Raw genomic sequence first — 10,562 nt, forward strand, 5'->3', positions numbered from 1 at the left:
CATCCAGCCAAAATGACCCATGGCAAGTGGCTTCCGGTGCATCGTCACACATGACAAGACGTAAGAACATGCTTGAAAATATGACGGCTCCTGTCATACATAAAATCAGAGTCGCAGACAACAAAGTATAATCTGTGCAATGTTCAGTACAAGTGAGGTTGGACCATTATGACGATGAAGGTCAAAACAAAAAGGTGCTTTTTACAAAAGTATTATGTGTTCCTAAACTGGCAACAAATCTATTGTGTCTAAGTCAGATTATTTGCGATGGTAGCCAAATAAAATTTGACGGAACAAGCTGTGTTATTATGAACAGCAGAAGTGAGGTAGTATCTTCCCACTGTGGCTTTATGTGAGGGTCGACTGGAACAGTATTAGGATTAGCATTAGTCATTTCAAATCTGTTTAAAATTTGTTCCGTATAAATACTAAAACTACTACTAAAACTCTATTCGGTGTAGAGTCGAATTTTGCATTCCAGCAGCGAGGGAATTGTTTTAACCCATATAGTGACTTGTTCAATTTACATACCATGTTTTCGTCATGATCCAACCCTTCTTGTTAAGTCATAAATAGGTGTGTTCAAGTTCTCCATATAAAAATGCTGTCTTTACGTCTAGTTACTTGATTTTGTGATTATTTTGTACAGCCACAGATAGTAACAATCGTATTGAATCTCACCTGACTGTGCAAAAGTTTCCTGGTAATCAACACGTGACATTTGACCATATCATTTCACACACAGATGTGATTTGTAACGTGGTCATTAAATAAATGAATCACTGTCATTAAAGTTATTATAACAAATCGAAAAATCATCTCGATATTTCTTTTCTCTGTCAATTTGTTGACACTTTCGATTAAAACAAATAGAAATATATTAAAAATATAACTGAACCACAATTTGATGTAATATTAATACTATGAAAGAAACAAATCAAATTTACTTGAAAGAAGACAACTTTTTTCTAAATTACATATTTCGAATAAGGTTCAATTGGACATTGGATGTTTCGTTTATATTTTAACGTCTGGCATATGTCACAAAGAAACGTAATCTTAACAACATAAATGTTATTTTCTTTTATTTGATAAACAAAATTCCTTCGTTGCTATTGAAACTTGAAAGTTCGCAAAATGTCACTCAATCCCACACCCACTCCCAAATGTTCGTTTAGTTTTGTAATTACTAATTAATTAAAATTTTATTTATGTGTATATACATCTAGTTATCCTGTTTTCAATTTCATCCCTCACGTCGTCGGTATCACATATTCAAACTAAATTATAATAGTTGGAACTTCTCTTAGCAGCAATCTATTCTAATGGAAATATAAAGTTAACAAAGTTAACAAAAACAATTTCTTTTCACATGTTAATTATCTGTCAGAATCACAGACAGTTTTTGTATGTCGACGATAGATCTGCAACTAATTTGATTTCCGTGACTTTCAGGACAAGTAATCGACATCTCCACAATAATGGCATCAAGTTGCCATTATTGTAATTGTTTAAATATTCCTAACGAGTTCCTATGAAGTCCGCACGTTTTGACAACTCTGGGAATTTTGACAGCTAATGTGAGAGTATTTCGTTCTTCTTAATTGCTGTACTTATAATCGCGATACCGATTATGGAAAGAGGTTATTTTATACGACAAAACATCGCAGAACCTGGGATCCTACAGCAGTATTTGTGTAAAAAGCTACTTTAATGTGTGGGCAAAAGCACCAAGATATGCTCCAGCTTTTCTTTTACATTTACCCAAATCCATTGTAGTTTGAACCGAACCAACTTTTCTAGAAAAACTACCGCCCAATCTATTACTCATTTTTAAATTTCAAACACATTTCATTAATATCTTTTATCTAAAGTATAACTTGCGAATATGGTGTTGATTAATTTTTTTATAAAAACTAATCACTTTACATTACAATCGTTATGATTATTTACAGTGGAAAAATTACTTGTCAAATCCAGCCCATTTAGTTTAGCAAACAATAAATCATGGCAGATTCTATCAAATGCCTTTTAAATGTCTGTATAAACAGCATCAACCTGTAAATGATTTTCAAGAGCACCAACTGTCGAGAGGTTATAAATAAGAAGGTTGGTCGCAGAAGATTTACATTTGCAAAATTCATGTTGACTCTCATTTATAATATTTTGGAACTATGGCATAATTATTTTGGAAATGATTTTTTTGGACAATTTTGGAAAACAACAAGTAAACTACCTCCATCCTTTAAGGTAGGTATAACAAACGATTTTTTACGTACGTTAGGAAATAAAGTAGATTTTAAAAGCATTTTAAATTTCATTGTTAGAGGCTTTGTTAATGAGAATCCACAATTCATTCAATACTGTAGAAGGAATATCATAAGGACCTCTATTACTAGATAAATCAAGACTTCTGAGTTCATTGAAAACATCAATCTGGACAAAATTATAATTAACTTTTTGAATATAAACAAAAATATTAGATTTGTGTCTGCATTGAAGGCTAAAAAGTGAACAGCTAACGAAGTGTAAATACTTATTTCTTTTGTTGTTTTTGTCTTTCCAATGACGAAATTGTAAGAAGTTATCAAATAATTGTTCAAGATCAGTTTTGAAATCAAATGATATTTTGTACATATTCAGGTTTCAACAGCAATGTAGGCGATATGTTTATTAATCAATAGTAAAACAAACTTTTGTTGTCTGAAGAATATGCATCGACAAAAGTGTGTGAATTGTTAATTAGACATTGCTATTCCTAACAAATATCAAAATTTTATATATTTTCTTTGATAAGATAATAATAAAACTTAAACATCTTTTTTAGCTGCTTTTTTTCAATTCTGTTAAACTTATAAATTCACATCACATAATTAGGACCTTCCCACTTTCCACATATTTTGGCAAATTGAAATAACCTCTCTCAGTAATTCGCCAAAGAGCATTATAGGATTGAACACCAAACAAAACGAAATTACACAAAGATCAGTTGCCAAGATTGTCAATGAGCTGTCAAAATATATTAACCGAAACTAAGATCTGAGACGGCTAATCATTAGCGCTGGTTTTTCCCAAACCAATTTAAAAGTTTCTTCTCTATGAGAAGTCTCTTCTAATTCTTAGTGTACTTGGTTTAAAATACTTTAACACAATTCGATATACATAAATTTGAACAATGAATCATAACTGGTGGGGTGAATCGTAGTTAGACAATTTCGACATCACCTCCTTGGGGGTGACCGAGTTCCTGAGTTTTGGATCTGGAAGACTTTGCAGGAGTGTGGGTGGCTCGTTGGGATAAAGATTTGGGATTAGCGTTAACAACTCTTCTCTTTCGATTATGGTAACTATTATAACTAAATTCAGACAGAAGAAGGACGAACAACTCAAACAAAAATTGTTACTATCAACAATATTCCCTGGTTGCACTTTGAACAATTGACAAAAGTCGCTAACAATAAGAGACCTTTCTTACTATAAAGAGTTTAATAACCGAATTAGCGATAATGAAATGGGAAAACAGCAAGTGTGCCTGCAAAAGGTCGAGTGGTTCCGAATCCTATTGGAACCGGACGGCACATCGCCAGTTCCGTTCCACAAGAAGTTCCTACTAAGAGACAAAAACCGTGAAAGAAGGAAAGTAAAAGGCGGTTCAAATCCAGGTTCTATTGGCAGAAAGAAAGGTCAACCGCCCGGTAAACCCTGAGCACGACTCCGTTCCAAGTTCCGAAAGAGTTAACTATCTAAAGTAAGTAACAACAGCAAAATTCGGCAAAGCGCCTCACCGACATCAGACCCCCAAATGGAGTTACTAGACATAACGTTAATATAAACAATAAAATAGAATAAAGCATGTTAAAAAACAATACCAATTGACAAATGAAGGCGACCGAGTTAACCTTGGTGATCAAGAAACAGTGAGAGTCAGTTTGAGAGAAACAGCTCAAGAGCTCAGTAGTAGCCGTCTTTTTTGTTGATTCATCCTTTGTATTTCAATTATTTGATTGAATAAATTACTGCAATTTCTTGCATATTCTCTGAGGTTATGGGCCCAGTGCGTGCAGGATAAAGTTATACAATTGAGGTTGAAAGTCAATTGTGGTGAAGGCAACAGACAAAGATGGCGGACGTTACTGTAAATAACATTCTAAAAATTCAACAATTCGATGGCACGAATTTTAGCAATTGGAAATATTGTGTGGGAATTTTTCTTGATGAAATGGAGTTGAGAAGATTCATCGAGGAATCGTTGGAGGTCATTCTTACAGCTGAAAAAGATGTGACAAAACATCCTACGATTAAGTTGAATGAAAGGAAATGTGTTTCGATATTAGGACAGTCAGTTCATGATAGCCAACTTGAGTATGTTCGCGAAAAAGCTCGGGCAAAGGACATGTTCGACACATTATGCACGATTTTCGAAAGGAAAAGTGTGGCGTCGCAAGTTTTATTACGAAAACAATTGCTGACAATGAAATACAATGAATCGGATGATATGATAAGGTACCTTTTGCAATTTGGTAAGAGAATTCGAGAGTTAAATTCAACGGGAGCTAAAATGGAAGAGCTTGATGTGGCTGTACATTTGTTGATTACTATGCCACGAGGTTATGATAACCTAGTGACACCATCGGAAACGATGGATCAATCAAAGTTAACTGTAGAATTTGTTTAAACTCGGTTAATGGATGAGTACAATAAGCGGACTGGTGGAAATGGTTCAAGTAAATCAATTGAGCCTGGAGCAATGTTTGCTGGGAATAAGACAATTATATGTCATTTGTGTAAAAAACCTGGACACAAATAGGCTCAATGTTTTCGCAATAAAAACAAAAAAGAGAGGTCAAATAGAGAAAGCGCAAACAGAGCAAGCGGTTCATCGATGTATGCAATTGCTGAAGATGGTACCAAAGAGAATTTGGCAGAATCGAAGGCATTTAACGCTCAATTGCAGCAGAATAGCGGTAATTACGCGGAAATAAAATTTGTTTTAGATTCTGGAGCGACTCAGCATATGGTGAATCAGAAGATGTTCTTCGATAAATTTGGAACCAATTGACGAAATAAGCATTTCGGTTGCCAAGAAAAATCAAAGCATTGTTGCAAAGCAACGTGGTGACATTCTCGTTAAAACATTTCACCATGGTGACACATCGGTAAAAACAATGGAGGACGTTCTATTCGTGAATGATTTGAAATGCAACTTGATGTCAATTCGAAGACTAACACAAAAGGGATATCGAATTGTGTTTGAGGGTGATTATGCCTATGTATCGCTGAATGGTATTGAAAAGTTTGTCGGACGCGTAAATGGAAGAATGTATGAAGTGACTTTGTACGTTGACAACAATGTGTTTGCGGGATTTACAGGAGTGAATAAATTGAATACAATATCACAGAATTTATGGCATTTTAGACTTGGTCATCTCAATCGAAATGACATGAAAAAGTTAGTCAATTGTATGGCTATTGGTATGAGTAACGTAAAAAAAAAGGATACACAGTTGTGCGAATCGTGCGTACTTGGAAAACATGTTCGTTCACCGTTTCCAAGAAATTCAAATACACGTTCATTGCGAGTTTTGGAATTGATTCACAGTGATGTTTGTGGACCGTATCCAACGAATGCATACGATGGGTCACGTTATTTTGTGACATTCATGGATGATTATTCGAGAGCATCCATGGTCTATTGCATCAAGAGAAAAAGAAAGAAAAGTGAAACGTTTGGTAAATTCAAGGAATTTGTTGCAATGGCTGAGGCACTTCATGGCTCAAAGGTGTCAAAATTGAGACATGATGGCGGTGGTGAATATACGTCAAACGAATTTAAAGAATACTGCAAACAAAAGGGTATTCAGATGTTAGTCACCGTTGGTTCAGTATCTGAACGTTTAAATGAAACGCTGCAAAACAAGGCTACGACAATGCTTTTGGCCAGTGGGATGGAAAATAAGTTTTGGAATGAAGCAATTATGTCGGCAAATTATATCAAAAATCGATCGCCAACGAACGCGGTTGGAAAGCAGTTTAATGACAAGACACCAGCAGAAATTTGGTTTGGAAAGAAACCGGAGCTGTCAAACCTTCGAATATTTGGTTCTGAATGTTACAATCATATTCCACATGAAAAGCGGTTGAAATTACAAGCAAAAGCAACAAAATGTATTATGCTTGGTTATGGTGCGACGTTTGGTACGTATCAACTTTGGGATATTGAACAACAGAAGCTGATTTTTAGTCGAAATGTAACATTCAATGAATCATCGGTATTAAATCGATCAAAGTTAGTAGAGATAATCGGTTCAGAGGCGGTTACAGATAGTGTGAGTACGTGTGACGGTAAAGCAGTTCAACCAAATGATGATGAACAGTCGCGTACTGATAAAACTGGAGAAATCCACAGTACTAATTTGGCTTGTGTTGGTAACGGCGTTTATTTGGATAAGAGCGGGAGAGTAGGAAAGGCACCGCAACGTTACGGTAATTATGCACCTGAATGTGATGCGCATATGGCAATATCATCTATCGAAGGTGAATCACTAGTGTTATCAGCAGAACGATTTGTTGGTGACGATCCGTCCACAATATCGGAAGCAAAATGGCGTAGTGCCAAGAGGTACCCGAAAACTAGACGTTAAGATTAAAATCTCGGAACTAGAGGGTGAATTACAACGAATGAAAGTAAGTAATGCAGTAAGCTGTCTGCTAAACTACAGATACCATCGGTAAATCCTGGAAGTACTCCTACTTCTAACCCTAACACCAATCCTTCCTCCCGACCAGCCACCCCACACCTCCAAAGCGCAGAAGTCTTCCACAAAGTGGGATACTCCTATGGAGGTGGTCTCGAAATCCTGACAACGCACCCCTGTGCTCTCCGAAAGGACACGGAAGCACTGGAAGTATTTGTTTCCATTAAGGTCAAAATACAAAAGTTAATAGTTAGAACATGCCTGCTTACAAGGCGACTTGGAATGATAATGCAAGGTACTCAGTAAAACGCTTATTGACTATCTTACAACATTGGTGGGCTGTATACAACTAACTCTGCTTTTACAACTTAACTCTGTTTCTATAACTACGCTCTTCTGTTGTTTTTATTCTCCGTTGTCATCACTACCGTTATACACGATGTCTAGATATTCTAACATAACCTGCCTCGAGTGAATTGGACCAATGATGAGTAAGTATAGTGTTTGCATGAGTACTGAGGTTTACACTTTAAACTATCAATTATCATTGGTTGATTGTGTCTTATGAAATTTTATACAATATGTTCCTACTTTATCTACATGTAAAAAAATTAAAAACTAAGTTTCCTAAGTTGTTCTCTAAAGAGCTTATAACATTAACTATTCGTTATTCATTTGTAGACATTTGAATTCCGTTCCCATAAACAAATTTTAATATTTTATTTATTAATTCGTTATTCATTTGTAGACATTTGAATTTCGTTGTCATAAACTAATTTCAATTTTGTTCATAAAATCAGGTAGACCAAAAAGTTTTCTTTACTTGTTTACCACCAAATTTTAATCATTTCAAACTTTTATTTCATACGAACCACATCTCTCTGAAGTTGCTCCTACGCTTCAATTCAAAATTATTAGTTAAAAATTCTCGCTTTTATTAATGAGTCCCTGCCTCATTGGAAATGATAATCAGAAGAAATACTTGTTTATAGTAATGCTAGAAATGAAACAGATCGTATCAAACTGTTATTTTTTGTGAATATTTTTGTCTAAATTCATTAATTTACTTACAGGAATTCCCAACTAAACAAAGAATAAGTACTTTCATGTATATGACGCTCCTTAAAACAACACATTAATACCTAATTAATTTGTTTTCAGAATAAATTAAGATTGAAATCTTAAAGTACGATGCAAAAGGCAAATGGTGTAAAGATTCTAGTGGCCCAAGAATTGGATTTAAATGTAAGTATAATTTTCATCTGTATTCAAGATTTTTATAATTAATGACATATTTCATGTTAAAACACACACAATTAAATTATTTAATTTAAACGAAAAACAAATAAAATTGGTATATGTAATAAAATTAATCTTTAATATTAATTTTATATATCTTTTTTAAAGTATTTCGACGATTCGTTGGGCACGAGGAGTTACATTCACATGGAAAGGCTGATTACCGTCATATAAATGAAGATGAAATGAGTCACGACAAAACCTGACGACATCGGGAAATATTTTCTCTGAGGCTATGAAATATGAACAGAAATCCAAGAAATCCGAAAAAAGTACAAGAAAAAATCACAATAAAGAAGAAAACAGCATTACCAAGAAACCGTCTTCAAAAGTTCTACCAAAAAGGCTGAGGACTGGAATGTTCCCGTTGAAGTTTCACATATCAATCTCTGTATATAGCAGGTACTTTCATTTTATGGAAATGTTTCCATAGTGTGGATCTAGGTTTCAACTCATCTATCATCTGAGAATGAAGCTTGTTTATAGCAATTATAATTTTAGATTAGTGCCGAAGTAATTCTTCCTTAAATTTTAATCTGTACTGTAATCACTAAATGTGTTTCCTAAAAAAATATGTTGCATATAACTTTTAAGTTCCTCCACTGAATAGTTGAAGGTTAAAAAAATCGACAATGGGTCGAAACCATTTATTAACAACCAAACTTATATTAAATTAACCACATAACTTAAAGGTCAACAAAGTAGTTGTTTTGTATGTGCTGGACTAATAAAACTGCCAAGTTTGTGATTTTTCTGTTTATTTTGCTCGGAGCATCTGAACGTTGTGTGTTGCTCTCGAGCTAACTTAAAAGTAAGTAAAAAGGAGGGGGTTGCGCATTAGACGTTGCCAATGTTGACAAATGCTCTAACATGCCGCCCGCCTTGAAAATACAATTTTCAATAGACAAATATATAATTAATACATTGGAGATCAGAATAGGAGTCATAATAGAAAAGTCAATCACAAGGTAGCGCACACACTTTCGAAATTGCTCGTTTTAGCACACCGGTTCTGCTTTTTACACTCACTACACGCACTTCTCCATCTTCACCAGGATGTAACTCAAGAATGCGTCCCATACGCCACTGTAGAGGGGGCAGTTGATCGTCCTTAATGATGACTAGATGTCATGGTTTGAGGATGTGTTGACCCGCTTGTTTCCATTTCAACCTGGCTTGGAGTTCGGACACGTACTCTTTTTGCCAACGTTGCCAAAAGTGGTGTTTCAGTTGATCCAGTCGCTGGTAATTATTGAGTCGGTTGACAGGAATGTGGGAAAGGACAGGTTCGGGAATTGAAGTTAAACATTTGCCAATTAGAAAATGACCCGGCGTTAGCGGAGATAAATCATCTGGATTTGTTGATAATGGACTTATTGGACGCGAGTTTAAAACTGCTTCAATCTGTGACATTATCGTATAAAACTCTTCAAACATAAACTTATCATTGCCTAATATTCGCCTCAAGTGATGTTTAAAGCTTTTAACACCAGCTTCCCATATACCTCCAAATTTAGGCGATCGCGCAGATTGGTTGATTGATTTTCGCAGAACTGTTTGATACGAATCTCCTACTTCATCTATTTCCCCGAAACGCTTCACGATTTCATCAGTTTTGTTTACGACTAAACAATTAACTGAATGCCTTTGGTTTTCATTACTATAACCTCCTATAACGATCCACCCAAAGGACGTGTTTTGCAGCATAGGATTATGTTTTCCCAGTGAAATATGCTCAGGCCGTAGAACTTTCCAAAATATGTCGGCACCCAATAGGATGTCGATATCATTGCATATATTGAATGTAGGATCTGCCAACGTAATATGATTTGGAATTGTGAAGTTATACCTTTCCATTGTAGTAGAAGGTATGGGTTCTGTGATTTGATTCATAATGAAACATGAAACGCGTTTTTTGAATGAACCGTGAGTAGAAGAAATGTTGACTATCGTTTGATATTGAATCTCCGGTACAGTTTGACCAATACCAGAAATTTTAATATTGGTTTTATGTTTATCTAAGTCTAACATTTTAACAGCCCTTTCAGTCACAAATGAACTTTGGGACCCGTTGTCAAGTAGTGCACGTAGAACTTGGTTGTTGCCTTGTGCATCAGTTACATGAATTAAAACCGTGGATAAGTAGACTTGTTTGTGTTCATTTGCCACCGAATGATTAGAAATGGTAACTGGCACTTCAGTATTAGTGACAGTTTCACTGGTAACATGTGTCTCAATATGTAACAAGGTATTGTGCCTTTTGCCACATTTTCGACAACTACGTGAATGGCATGTTTTTGTGTTGTGTCCCTGTCTTAAGCAGTTTAGACACAGCTTGAACCTTTTAGTTTCTGCAATACGGTCATTTATTGAAAGCCCCTTAAAATTGGTACAGTTGTAAATTGCATGATCCTTTTTACAATAATAACAACTGACCTTGGCAGACACAGTGGTTATATAAGCGTGTGATTTGAATGGTTCGTTCTTTGGCTTTGTAGACCTTTCGTGATCAAGTTTTTCTAAAAGCTCACAATGCCCTCTTAGAAATTTATACATATCCGCCATGTT

The sequence above is a fragment of the Aethina tumida genome, chromosome 1, assembly GCF_024364675.1.
Source record: "Aethina tumida isolate Nest 87 chromosome 1, icAetTumi1.1, whole genome shotgun sequence".
NCBI classification, from domain to species: Eukaryota; Metazoa; Arthropoda; class Insecta; order Coleoptera; family Nitidulidae; genus Aethina; species Aethina tumida.